The 13,861-nt window shown below is 42.6% G+C and overlaps 1 long non-coding RNA gene across 1 annotated transcript; it reads right to left on the reverse strand.

Moving 5' to 3' along the window:
* Nucleotides 1–203: 203 nt before the first annotated feature.
* LOC125407944 (uncharacterized) lies at nt 204–9,838 on the reverse strand. Its single transcript, XR_007234328.3, has 2 exons — nt 9,670–9,838; nt 204–555 (listed from the first exon to the last, which is right to left on the reverse strand). It is a non-coding gene; the product is annotated as an uncharacterized LOC125407944 (long non-coding RNA).
* Nucleotides 9,839–13,861: the final 4,023 nt, after the last annotated feature.

A 13,861-nucleotide genomic window follows, 5' to 3' on the forward strand; every position in this document is an offset into this window, starting at 1 on the left:
CTGAAGCTAGATATTCACTTGCCTCCATTTCCTGCTCAGAAGCTTTGCAAGTTATCACCTGGGTCTACTTGCTCTTAATAAATGCCATGCCCAAAAATGTCTGACACAGAGCTCCGTCTCAGAGCTCAGAAAACTAGCCTACAACAAGGAGCAAGATAGCTAGGGGAAAGAGATGGCTTTGAGGCAATCATGATTTCACCATGAACTGTCTCCAGAAACACTAGAATTTATTTTTAATGTGGAATCAAATATCAGATAAACATGACTTCGCATCTACAACTTCCTCATCTTGTAGTCTTAAGTACACTTTAGTATGAGTGGGTCACAAGTGTGCCTCTACGTCTTGCCATCTTCAATACTGTTTCTAGATGACACCTGAAGCAGCTGGAGACCGAGGTCAGTTACCTTCACCTTGAACAACTCTGTCATCAAGTTCATATATCTTCAACATTCAGGGGCATGCTGCTTCAACTCTCTGAAGCTCTGGTTTCCATATGCAAAGTTTTACTCCGTCTTCTTCAGCTCTAGCCATGAGATAGGAGCACAGGGGCAAACCTAGAATAAGAAGCTGAGAGTAAGCCCAATCAGTGGCAGTTGGTGTCATTAATGCTGTCCCCTGGGAAGACTCCTGGCATTACCTCTGCTTAGGCAAAAACCTAAACTGATGTAGGCTATTGGACTCTGATCCAAACTGTCCCTTTTTTTTTTCTTCCTCCTTGTTAAAGGGAAGCAAGAAAGAGTCTGCCAGGTTGCAGCTCTGATTGTTCTTTGGAGCCTCATGCAGGTTTTGCACCAACTTGAAGGTAAGAGGAGAAGATGGCAGGTTGAGGAAGAAAGATGAAACCAAGACCTTTCCCTAACATGGTCCTGCACTTGTGCTGTTCCCATAAATGAGCCATGCCCTTCATCTCAGCACTTTGATGGCATTGGGCATGCCTTATTTATAGACAACAACTGGTACAGAACTTCAAAGGGACGCAGAGCCAAGGCTGAGATGTGAAGGGAACACTTTGAAGTGCTAAATTCTCAATTCAGGACAGCCCACAACAGCTCTGGAAACCCAACTGTAAACCATGCCAAGAATGTCCACTTGTCCCCACAGTGTGGTAGATGGTCAGAACCCTTTATGTCCACCCTAGAAGTGCAGCTGTCAGCCAACGCAGGTGACTCTGTGGGCTTTACTTGGCTTTCTGTTATACTGAGACAATTTTTCAGATTAACCAAGAAAATCCATGGCCATCAGATACAGGAGTCCAGAAAAGGAACACTTAATTTTATTTCATATAGAAACACACACACACACACACACACACACACACACACCAAAAAGAAACCAGAATAGCTAAAAAAAAATCCTGAATAATAAAAGAACTGCTAGAGTATCACCAAGTATCCCTGATTTCAAATTGTACTACAGAGCTATAGTAATGAAAACAGTAAGGTATTAACACAAAACAGACATATTAATCAGTGGAATTAAATTAAATTGAAGACCCATACATAAACCTACACAACTATAGACTCTTGATTTTTGATAAAGAAGCCAGAAATATACACTGGAAAAAAGAATCTTCAATAAATGGTGTTGGTCAGACTGAATGACTGCATGTAGAAGAATGCAAATAGATTCATACCCATCACTCTGCACAAAACTCAAATACAAACGCATCAAAGACCTCCAAATAAACCCAGATACACTGAACCTGATAGAAGAAATATAGGGTATAACCTTGAAGTCATGGACACAAGAAAGGATTTTTTAAACATATCACTATTAGCACAGGCACTAAAATCAACATTTAATAAATGGAACCTCATGAAACTGAGAAGCTTCTGCACAACAAAGTCAGTCAGACAAAGCAGAGGCCTACAGAATGGGACAAGACTTTTTTTTAACCAACTATGTATCTTATAGAGGACTAATATCCAAAATATATTAGGAATTCAAAAATTAGATATCAAGGAATCAAACTAATTTAAAAATTGGGTTATAGATTTAATCAGAGAATTCTCAAAAAAGGAAACTCAAAATGACTGAGAAAATTTGAACATCTTTAGTCATCAGGTAAATTCAAATCAAAGCTACTTTGGGATTTAATCATACACCCATCAGAATGACTAAGTTCAAAAAAAAAAAAACAATTGACAGCTCATTCTGACAAAGATGTGGAGTAAGGGAAATACTGATCCTTTTCTGGTGGGAGTATAAACTTGTACAACCACTACACAAATCAGTGTGGCAGTTCCTCAGGAAGATGGGACTCAATCTACCTCAAGTTCCAGCTATGCCACTGTTGAAAATATACCCAAAAGACACTCCATTCTTCTACAGAGATACTCACTCAACCATATTAAACTGTTCTATTCATAACAAACAAAAATTGGAAACAACCTAGGTGCCCCTCAACAGATGTATAGATAAAGAAAATGTGGCACACTTAAGCAATGGAGTATTACTCAGCTTTTTTTAAAAAAAAATGACATTATGAAAATTATAGGTAAGTGAACTAGAAAAAAATCATCTTGAGTGAGGTAACCCAGATCCAGAAAGAAAATATGGTGTGTATTCATTTACATGTGAATATTAACTATTAAGTCAATGATAACCAAGCTACAAACCAGAGAACCACAGAGGTTAGGTACAGAGTAATGAACTGGAGGAGATGATTCAGATAGATCTCATTAGCAAAGAGAAATAGAATTGATAGTTATGGGTTGGTGGTGGGAGGGCCTGGAATTGGAGGTCCAAGTGAAAAGAGGAAGGGAAGAGGGGGATTAAAATATATGGGGAGAGACAGCTAAAATTAAGGGTCATTTGAGGGGTAATATGAAAACCTAATATAATGGAAGCTTCCTAAAATATATACATATATGAAAGGCAATCTAAATGAAGCAATCAAATAATGGGAGATACACAGACCCAACTGGACATCTCTTGACACCTAATGAATCTTTCAACATGGGGATTGGGTTAAATCTTATAGAGCTGATGCAGGAGAATTGTCTGTATTCTGTCAATCATATTTTAATAAAACGCTGATTGGCCAGGCAGGCAGTATAGGTGGGAAAACCAGACAGGAAGTAGAGGTGATGCAATGAGAACAGGAGAATTCTGGGAAGCAGGGAGGTTCCTCTGCCATTCCTGCGCAGACCACCGAAGAGGCAACATGTAAGCTGTCACACTGAGAAAGGTACTGAGCCCATGTGGCTAACATAGATAAGGATAATGGGGTAATATATGTTATAAGAGTTAACAAGAAGCCTGACCTAATGGGCCAATCAGTTTATAACCTTATGGAGTCCTGTGTGTGATTTCTCTTTGGGATTTGCCAGCTGTGGGGTACCAGGCAGGACGGAAACCCCAGCAAGCCAGCCCCCTCGCGATACATAGAGCTATTGGCCAAACATCCCATGGTAACTCCAAACAACCAAGACTGTTGCTAATACTATATATAGGTTGATCTCCAAAAAAAAAAAAAAAAAATGACAGCCAGACCTCATTGCTGAAGACAATGCCCCCATAAGTCATTGAATGTAGAGAAGTCAAGGGATGCCTACAATGAGCCTTCACCCCTACGTACTAATGTTTTTAGTATAGGAAGGAGACCTGCAATGCTACCAAAGGAGAAATGTAAACACAACCCAACTACAAATCCTTTGGTCTACAATGGTGTCCTGCTTGAAAGATAGCTAATGCAATGTTGGCACAAACTTATGGGAGTAATCAACCAATATCTAATGTGTTGTAAGATCTACTCCAAGAGATGGAATCCATACCTAACACTGCTTTGCTGTTCAAGAACCTGAGATTAGAAAGCTCAAGGACCTGGAGTAAAATACAATACTATTGTTCTAGAAGGGGTGGTGAAAAGTAGTAATAAAATGGTTCCTAATGACATATTTGCTATACTCGTAGATTAATTCCTTTCTCAGTCACCAGCAGAGAACCTTCCCCCTGCAACAGATGGAAGCAAATACAGACACCCTTAACCAGACATTAGGCAGAAAAAGAAAGACTTTGGAATACTCAGCCTTGACAGGATGTTTCCCTCAAATACCTCTTCTCGGGCTTCAGAGAACTCACAAAAGAAAAGGCAGAAAGGCTATAAGAGCTGGAGGTAGTGGAGGACACCAAGGAAACAAGGCCGTCTAGATAAAAATGATCAACACACATATGGACTCATAGAGACCGAGGCAGCAGGCAAAGGCCCTGCATTGGTCTGCACCAGATAGGTTCCTAGAGCTGAAAGAAGAGGAAACCTGCTTCTATTTCTAGTCCAGAAGCAATCTCCAATTGATAACCATTGGCAAATGAAAATTTGTTTTCTCCAAGGGAGTCTCATTGGAGAAACTACTTTTAAGGGTAAGCTGCATGCCCAGCAGTCGATGGCCAAAAGAAAACAGACTCAATGGCGTCTTCGGAAGTTCCTTGTCTCAGGGCTTTCGCTTTAAAAATAAAAATCTTATTTTTATTTTACTTTTTTTTCTTTACTGTACAGGTTCTTTGTGTATGTATTATGGCTTCCAGGTTAGTTTTTATGGGGTTTCTTAGTGTGCAAACTAGGGGATCTCTGTTTCTTGTGCCTTCACTTGGTCTTTTTTCCTTTTGTTTGTTCGCTTTGTCCTTTTCCAATGTGTTAGTTTTTGTTTAATCTATTTAACTTTATTATTATCATCCCTTAGAAGCCTATTTGTTTTCTTTTTCTTTTTTGCCTGTTTGTTTTCTTAGGAGAGACAGAAAGTGGGCAGGTCTGAATGGGAGGGTGGAAAGACCTGAGAGGAGTGGAAGACGAAACTGTGATTAGGGTATAAAGAATTGTGCAAAGAAACTCTGCTTTCAATACAAGGAAAAAACAAAATTATGTGAAACAAATGAAGGGCAATGCAGAAAACAGAATCACTGGCCTCCCACTGGATCTCTGACTGTGTTGGCCTCCCACCGGATCTCTGACTGTGTTACTTACATGTAGAGGGGACCCTTAAACATCTTAGGATGGGGATGTGATCCTGAAGCATCCATTTGGGCCCAGTATAATCTACATCATAAAAGGGGTGTAGAAAAATCAGGGCCCATGTAAGAAATATGATGGAATCAAAGTCTGATACATTGCAAAAAAAAAAGGGAGGGGGTCAGGGGAGATCACATGTAAAAATTGCAGGTGGAAAGAACAAATAAACAGATGCCCCCTCCACTCCTTCAGGAAGAATAAGCCTTTACAACACTTTCATCATAGCCTGGAGAGCAAGGCTTCAGCCTTCCATCCTCAAAATTGTATGAGAGCAAATTCATGTTATTTTAGCCCCTAGAATTTGCAGTACTTGGTGGCAGCCATCAGGGAAAACTGACAGAGCCAGGAAAGACTGCCATTTAGTATCATTGCACATATGGGTTGAGGTCATGTGTGTTTGTGCTCACCTGTAATTACAGCAATGAGAAAGCTGACTCTGGACTCACACAAGTTCAAGGCCATCTTAGACTATATAGCCAGAGCTTGTCTCAAGAAGCAAAGAGGTTTATGTATTTCCCCTTAGAAAGCACTGGTGCACAAGCCCTGCCCTGCACTCCAAGAGTCCTGCTGTGAAGAAAGGGAGAAGGGTCTGTACCAGCCAGTGAGGTCATGATGAAGGAACCCACAGAGACAGCTGACCTGAGCTCACGGAAGCTCATCTACCCTGGTCTGAATGGGATCAATCGAGGTCCTCTGCATGTGTGTGACAATGGTGTAGCTTGGTCTCTTAGTAAGGCTTCTAACAGTGAGCACAGGACCTCTCTGGCACTTAGCTGGTTTTTGGTAACCTGTTTCCCAAGCTGGGTCCCCTGGCCCCGCCTTGACATAAGGGGAGAAGCTAGGTGCTGCCTCAATTTGATGTGCCATGTTTTATGCAAGCCCATGGGAGACCTGACCCTTTCTGGATGGAGATGAAGGAAGAGTGCATGTGGAGGGGAGTAAATGGGGAAGGGAATGGGACTGGAGAAAAGGAGGAAAGGAGGAAAGGGAAACTGGTTGGTATATAATGAAAAATATATTATTTAAATAAAAACAGCATTGATGCAATAAAACAATGGCTACATGACTCGAGTTACATATTCAATGTTTCACCCTCTATCTCGTCCTTCTAGGTTCAAAGGAAAAAACCCACAAATGTTCAAGAAATAGGTTAATTGAGGATAAAATTAAATATATCTCAAAATGTCAAGACAGGTTTAATTTCAGTGTGGAAAATAGAGAAATATGGGTTTTATGTACATACTCAAATCAAAGGCGTATACATCACAGTGATAATAGTCACCGAGCCATGAGATTACAGGTGGTTTTATATTCTGAATTGTGTATGCCTTTAGTTTTTCATTATCAAATAAGTATTGCTATATTGCCAAGCAGGTATAAGTGATATTGTGTACAATAACAGCATCATCTTTGATGATTATTTTAAGAAGAGAATATTTGAAGAAATTGCCGAAGTCACTTTCCATGGGTACCGCCATCAGACAGAAAATTCACTCAGTTTCAATACTGAATCCTGAACTTAGATCCAGACTCCTATAATAGCACACTAATGAAGGAGCGATAGGCACACAAAGCGTAGCATTTGGCTCCCAACCTTGCCCAAATTAACTTTCCAGCAGTCAACTTTACGTGGTAGCATTTACACTACCTTCATTCACTTTCAGTAGTCCTCGAAAGAACACAGAGGAACTTAATGAGTCAGAATGATAATCCCTCCAAAAAAAACATGTAAAGCTGAAGGGAAAACCCCAGAGATGTCATGGAGAAATAGTGGGCAGAGACGGGAAAATATCTGGAAGTTCCCAGACCAGCTAACCTGGTGTCTGCGGTTTAGGACCCTAAGAGGGTAAGCGTGAAGGGAAAAGACTGGGATGGAGATACGTGATGTGAAAGACACAAGGAATAAATAAAAGAAAGGGAGATGGGGGAGGGGCTCAGCAGTTAAGAACACTGACTGCTCTTCCGGAGAATTGGGGGTTTCAATTCCCAGAGTAGAGTGGAAGAAAGGGAAAGTTTGGGCCTGTTTAACCGAGAACAACATTTACAAGTCATAACCCAAAGTCTGCCCATCAACAAACTTATGCCAATGAAATATTGTCCAAATGACAGACTTAAATAAATCACAGATGTGTTAAAATGGTATTTAGAGAGAATGGAGGAGAATGGAATGGGAAGGGCCATTTCACAGAATTGAACTGCCTTAGTGGTGATGGGCTGTACGTGGGGACGTGAAGTAGGGAGAGTTGAGAATCCGGAAAGTTTCTTTACTGTTTGTGGGCTCTTTAGTTAGTTCCTTAAATCTCTTCTTGCCTGACACCTTGGCCAGCAAATTAATGCACTATCACCATAGCGCTTCCCATATTGGGTGACTTTAACAAAAGGTTTGGCCAATTTTACAAGCTGCACAGAATGTTCTAGACAGTGGTTTAAGGTAATTAGGAACTAGGCTAGATTTACCTTCTGACCTCTCACCTCGACACAGCCTGCCTTTCCCTCTGCCTTCATCTCTACTAGGGTTTTGAAAAAGCCTGCAGACAAAGAGTATTTCCCCAGAGTATTCTTTTAAGGAAGGCGAGTTACTTGTAGACCAGTTTAGCCTGGAACTCACAGCTATCCACCTGCCTCTCACTCCAAAGTGCTGGGATTAAAGGCATGCACCACTCCTCCCTATAGAAATGACCTACTGTCTCTCTATCCTGCTGTGGATGGGACCCTCTCCAGAATGGACTCCTCTCTGCTGTGCGCACGTGACAAAGGAAAATGACCACGCGAAGGTCACAGTTTGACTTTTGCAGACCCTCAGTTTCTCTGTCTTTCAGACACTAACTCCATCAGACAAAGGTAACCCACCTTTTTTTCCTGAAGGGTTAGACGAGAAAATACTTGTAAACAAACGCTGGGATCTACAAATAAAAGATACATTCAAGTGCAAGAGTTCTGTGTCATCTGACATCTTCCGAAGAGACTACTAGTGCAATCACATAATGCATGATGGGGAAAGCCAGAGGACGGAGCTAGCAAGAAGATCTTAACAGCCTGGAGCACACCCAAGGATAGTAAGAAAGTAAAATATTCTCAAGTTATCGTTTGTTTCATTGACTTTAATAAATTAATAAATTGAAATCAATAAAATTTATTCTGAGGGCAAATGAAAGAATTTCCAAAGTGTGCATATGGTCTTGATAATTCCCTCCTGGGAACACTTGAAATGAATGCTAGGAGTATCTGACTCACACACACCTTACCAACCAGCTCTCTAAACGTCTCCTTCCACCCCAAAGCCACATGATCATCATCTCTCTCGGGAGCCTTCTAATCCCCTGCACACACTTGACAGACATCAGTGGGGCTTCTGAAGAGCAGCCCCAGATTCCTGAAATGTGATCCCCAGATCAAGGTCCTGCTGTTCCAGGGGCACAGTTGTTCATAATGGAAAAAGAAATAAAACTGCCCCTGTGTTATTCAGCCTGATTGGCAGTCTCTGCTGAGGAAGGGGGAAAATCTGCAAGGGATTTTCTTGCAGAAAATCTGCCCCACCTGCCCCCTCTCCTCCTGAAGGGAGACAGCTGCCTGTCCTCGGTGCATGCCATCCCCTGTCCAAGTATTAAAAGATCTGCCTGCCGTCCCAGGTGCCCTGAGTCAAAGCTGCCTGGAGAAGCCACACAGAAGACCCGAGCATAAGTGAGACATTCATTCAGGCAGACAGCTGTTCCTAAGAAACCCGAGTGGGACCAGAATGAATCATGCTAAGTTGCTGAACCCAACAAATTTGAATTTAAAACAAAACTTAATCGGATAAGCAATCGAGCCAGTTTTAAATTAAATGTTTTGAATAAAAAGTGAAGAGGAGGAAAGGGGGAGGCATGCTTTCACATTTGTATTTATACACTGATTTTTATGGTAAGCACACCGTTTTTAGCACGGCTTAAGTAGAAAAGAGTGAAAAGAAGCACATACTTTCCTACAACTGACTCCAGATGAGTCAAATATATCAAAGTGCTCATGAACTCATTCCAAGATCTCCCCCAGCTTAAGATCTTTGGAAAGGGCCATCTTCTTTATGTCTTGAGTCTTCAGTACCCTGCTCCCAGGCAGCCCTGGATAGCAGTGGTCCGAGCACGAGTAGGACAGATTCCTACTGAAGTCCCAAGAGAAACAAAATGTCTCCTCTGAAGTTGGGTGCTGTTGCCATTCCACATCCTTTCTTCATAGTCAGTTAGTTGAAAGGTCAAACTCTAGGGTAATGTGAAAAGGAAACCAGAAACCAGAACTGATTTTAAAGACAGGACTCTAATTTCTGTAGTCACTGCTCAGGATCCTTGTGGAATACATCCCAGGACCTCCTAAGAGTACCACACTTTTTCATGCTTAATTAAGTCTTTTATATAGAATGATAGTGTTTTTATTTAACCTATAAACATTCTCCTGTATACTTTAAATCATATTTATAATACCTAGTGCATTACAAATGTCATATAAGCATAATATATAATTTAGAGAATAATAACAAAGAAAAAATATTTGTACACATTTGGTAGGGACACAGCTTTTTCCCAAATATTTTCTACCCAGAGTCGTCAGAAGCTCTGTATGTGAATCTGGTGACGATGAAGTGTTGATTATGAGCAGGGTCACAGGGAAGGTCATGAGTGGGACTCACCAGGAAGCAGAGACTGACATTTGGGTTCCTCTTGGAGACACGGCATTCAACATAACAAATAAGTCTTCTAAGAGAAAAACAACCTCACTGGAACTCCAAGAGCATTTAGTGAGTTTGGGTCTCACAAGTGCAGCCTGATATGGGTTTTTGTTTATCATCCACTTCCATGGCTTCATGCACTATATATGTGCTGATGACTCAAATATTCTGAGCTCCTGAACCGAATGACCAACTGCCAGCACCGTATTTCCACTCGGCTGGCTCTCAGACACCCAAAACTCAGCCAGTACGAAGGCTCTGAGCCCTTGATCTTCAGCCCACAATCTCTTACTCCTTTGGTGTGCTCTGTCTCCAGGAATAGCTCAGTCATTCACACAGGAACCCACTCTAGAAAGCTTAGATTCAATTCTTGACAGTTGAGCTTCCCTCTTCTACTCAGTCACCAAGGCCTACTGATTCAATCTCTTGTTTCAAATCCATGGCCCTTTACCATCCTCACTACCACACTCCTTAGCGAGTTATTACCACCCCACACTCCTACAAGATCCTCCTAGCTTGTCACTACCCATTCACACTCACTCTTCCTATCTATTTGCTCAAGTCTCTAAATTGATTTGTTTCCCAAAGTGGAAAAACCAATTGATGCTTTTCTCCTCAAAGTGGTTGGATGAGTTCCTAATAACAAATTTGCAATGGCTCTATCTAATACTTCATTCATCCAACAAATATTTACTGGAAACTACTATGTGCCCAGCAGTGTTCAAGCTCTACAATTCAGCAGGGAATGAAATGGAGGAGAGAAAACACCAGGAGAGGTGAAGTAGCTCTGAGATGAAGGCGTGCAAAAAATGAAGGAGAAAGCCCATAACCGCTCAAGTAAGAAAAGGCTCTCAGCAGAAAAAAGCACATACCCCTGAGAAAGAACCTTGCTCAGAATTCTCGACATTTAGTGAGCAGATCAGTGCAACTGGAATAGATGAACTCAGAGATGGTGGAAGAAAGGAAGAGGCTTGGGGCAAGTGTGGCAGATCATATGGAGGCATCAGAGTCTAAAGACAAGATGTTACTCAACATGAAATTGGAGGAAAGTGAGGAACCATGAGGAGAGGGATGGCCTAAGAGCAATCGTGAGGTGTTCTGGGAGGTGGCTGTGAGCACGGAGAGTTGCGTAACTCATGAGGCATCCAAGGTCTATGTTCCTACAGACGCTCGATTTTACTGGGAGAAAATGGGCAACACACAGCAAGTAATGGGCAAATGAGCTGATCTTGGTTTATGAAAACGTAACAATAGAAGTAAGATCTAATGACGTGGCATGTAATACAGGGGTTAGAATCTTCAGGTGTTCAGAAACAGCCATGGAGGAACTCATGGCAACTTATAGAAGAGATCGTGGCAAGTTTTAAGATTTTAAGTAGAACTGAATTCTCTTAGAGGATTTAAAGGAAGGATTCAAAACCATAAAATAAATAATATGATTTATGCTTTCAATAATGTATGCCTAATTAGACTAATTAGGTTAATTAAATTAATGGAGCAGAAGCAACTGTGGTTAAATCAGATAAGAAATACTGTTGTGTCAGGTCAGAAGAACATACATGCTGTATTATTTAAGCAAATTGCTGAAAGACTGTATTGGAATGCTACAAGATAAATCAAAGATCAAACAAACCTAGGTTTGGGACCTGAGCCACTGAATGTCCCCTTCTGAAATGCAGAAGATGGGAAAGACCAGAGAATGGAAGTGAGATTAGAGCTGTGATTTGGCCAAGATAATTTGAGATACTTCTTAGACTTCTATGTGGAGAAGCCAGGCGAGGAGTTTAAAAATAGATGGGGATTAAATGTGGGGTCATCTGTATCTGAAGACTTGGGACCAATCCAGGGTCATTTAGAGAAAAACAGTCATTTGAGAACAGTCTAGGGTTGTTGGTGCCCTCTAATATGTACAGGTTCAAAAAAACGGTAACACAGAAGATGAAGCAGGGATCTGAATGCTGATGAAATGCTTTTATGGGGTCAGAGAACTAACGGCAAGCGTGGCTATGTGAAAGCCACCTTGCAGGAGTAGAGAGGATAAGGTACAAAAACACAATCCCAGAGGTAACAATTTCCCTCTACGTTTTGCTATAGCAGGGGTGGTGGTGGATGAGATGGAGGGAGTGAAGGTCACGTTCTCAATGACAGTCTCAGATTGTGATTTTATAGCAGTGGGAAGGTTCCAGTAGAGAGGTGAATTAATTCTCAAGTAGGGGCACAACCCTAGTGCTCTGTTCGGCTGAACATACTAATTAATACTAATTAATTCCAAATTCCCAAAACTGCCTTCTAGTTGACTGTCCCCGTAGTCTGGAACCCACAATTGTGCCTTCAACTGTGGTAGAAAGTTGTTATAAGTTACCAGGAGCCTGGGCAATAAAGTATGACTAGGTCAAATAAAATGTGATAGAACAAGAGAGAACGATCTATAGATGATGGTGTGTCACCTACAGAACCAAGGTTAGACTTAGACTCATAGGGCTGTCTGCTCTATAAAACGCTTCTGAATGTCAGCATTTAGTCGATGTGCTACAAGTCACCCCTACCATAGGGATAATGAATGTTCTAAGACAGAGGATGGCCTGACAGTTTAACAGACCCCCGGTCCTTATTTAGCAAAACTGACACCATGATGTAAGTACCATTCAGGTTTTGGAACACAGCACGTGAACAGCAAAACCTACATCCAAGTCCATAATTCTTGGAAAGTCCCTAAATACACTCACCTTGTGTTGGGGTAGGCTACCTCATAGTGCTGATTCTGGGCCTGGGTGGTAGCTGGGTTGGTCTACCTGTCAGTTTTTCCTCATGGTCACGAGAGTGAGCTCTCCAGCATTGCCCCTGCCAGCTCACCCACTGCAGCAGACAGCAAGAAGTGGAGCCAATTCTCCTACTCTAATGCCCTTTGGGTCCAGCTCACCCACACTTATACCACCAGGGCCAGCTCTACTGTTTTTCCCAGGCAAGGTGCACAGAATGCTCTCTCGCGTCCTGCAGCCAATGAGGGGGCAAGGACAGTTTTCCCACTCTTGTACCTGGGGCCAACTCTCCACCTGCCTCAGGTGGCAAGTGCCAAGAGGGTTGTGGGACATCTTTACCTCATCCTTGCCACTACAGGGCAGAAAAGGGGGTAGAGTCATCTCTCCTGCTCTCATGTCCTTAGGGCCGGATTACCTGCACCCCCACCAATAATGTCAGCTCTATTATGATGCCAGGGTTCAGTCAGTGAGGGGCAGGCCCTACTCTGTGCAATTTTATCCTCACTGTTTTTGTTGGTAACAGGAGCCACAGATATCCACACAGACCGAGGCTGGGGCATGGTCACAAACCCAGACATTGCCCTAGACAGCAGCCTAGGCCCAGATGACATCATGGCCCTGGGTGGGTGATGGCACAGGCCACTCAGATCTGTATAGTAACTGCAACAACACCGCCCTCAGACACAAACATAGCCCTAGGTGGCAGCCCGACAGATGTTTGTGTGATCCTTGGTGGCAACATGGGTCATGGATATCAATACAGATCCTGACTGTGGTTATACCATGAACCCAGACATGGTCTTTGTCAGTGACCTAGGCGTAGATGTCACCATGACACCGGGAACATACACAGGCCACTCAGAATGGCATGGATCTAGAAATTGTATAGTCCTTGAATATCAACATGGCCCCAGGTGGCATCCCAGATTCTGGGCATTTGCATGGCCCTTGATGGCAACAGGAACTTCAGACATCAATGCAGACTCTGGCTGCAGCTGAGTCACAGCTGTATGCCTTGGCCCTAGCTGGTAGCACATGTCATTCAGGTCTATATGACCCTCTCAGGGGCGTGGCCTTCAGGTACTAACATGGCCACAGATAGCACCCCAGATCCCGAGCATCTGTGTGGCCTTCAGTACCAACATAGGCTATGGATATCACCCAGGCTGCAGCAGGATCACGGACCTGGTAACAACCTGGACCCAGATGTCATTATTGCCCTAGCTACCATCACAGGTCACCCAGATCAGCATGGCGACCCAGCCCAGACCCTGGGCATCTGCTCAGCTTTTGATGTTAAGAGGAGCTACAGACATCAGTGCAGACTTGATTGCAACAAGACCGTGGACCCTGACAGCAGCATGGCTCCCAGTGGCAGCATGGGCCACCCAGAT

The sequence above is a fragment of the Myodes glareolus genome, chromosome 18 (assembly GCF_982192425.1).
Source record: "Myodes glareolus chromosome 18, mMyoGla1.1, whole genome shotgun sequence".
NCBI lineage: Eukaryota > Metazoa > Chordata > Mammalia > Rodentia > Cricetidae > Myodes > Myodes glareolus.